We start from the raw sequence: 706 nt of genomic DNA, 5'->3' as shown, positions 1-706 counted from the left end.
ACTACACTACACACTACACTACACTACACACTACACACTATACAACACACTATTACAACACACTACACACTACACAACACACCACACATAACACACCACACACATACACTACACAGCACAACACCACACTACACACCACACACTACACAACACTACACTACACACTACACACCACTACACACCACTACACAACACACTACACACCACACAACACACTACACAACACTACACTACACACTACACTACACACTACACTACTCAACACACTACACAACACTACACAACACTACACAACACTACACACTACACTACACACAACACACTACACTACACTACACTACACACTACACTACACACAACACACTACACTACACTACACTACACACTACACTACACACTATACTACACTACACACTACACTACACACTACACTACACTACACTACACTACACTACACTACACACTACACTACACTACACAACACACTACACTACACACTACACTACACACTACACTACACACTATACAACACACTATTACAACACACTACACACTACACAACACACCACACATAACACACCACACACAATACACTACACAGCACAACACCACACTACACACCACACACTACACAACACTACACTACACACTACACACCACTACACACCACTACACAACACACTACACACCACACAACACACTACAC

Source organism: Rhinoraja longicauda, chromosome 20 (genome assembly GCF_053455715.1).
Source record: "Rhinoraja longicauda isolate Sanriku21f chromosome 20, sRhiLon1.1, whole genome shotgun sequence".
NCBI lineage: Eukaryota > Metazoa > Chordata > Chondrichthyes > Rajiformes > Arhynchobatidae > Rhinoraja > Rhinoraja longicauda.
Note: the sequence above shows the minus strand (reverse complement) of the source record.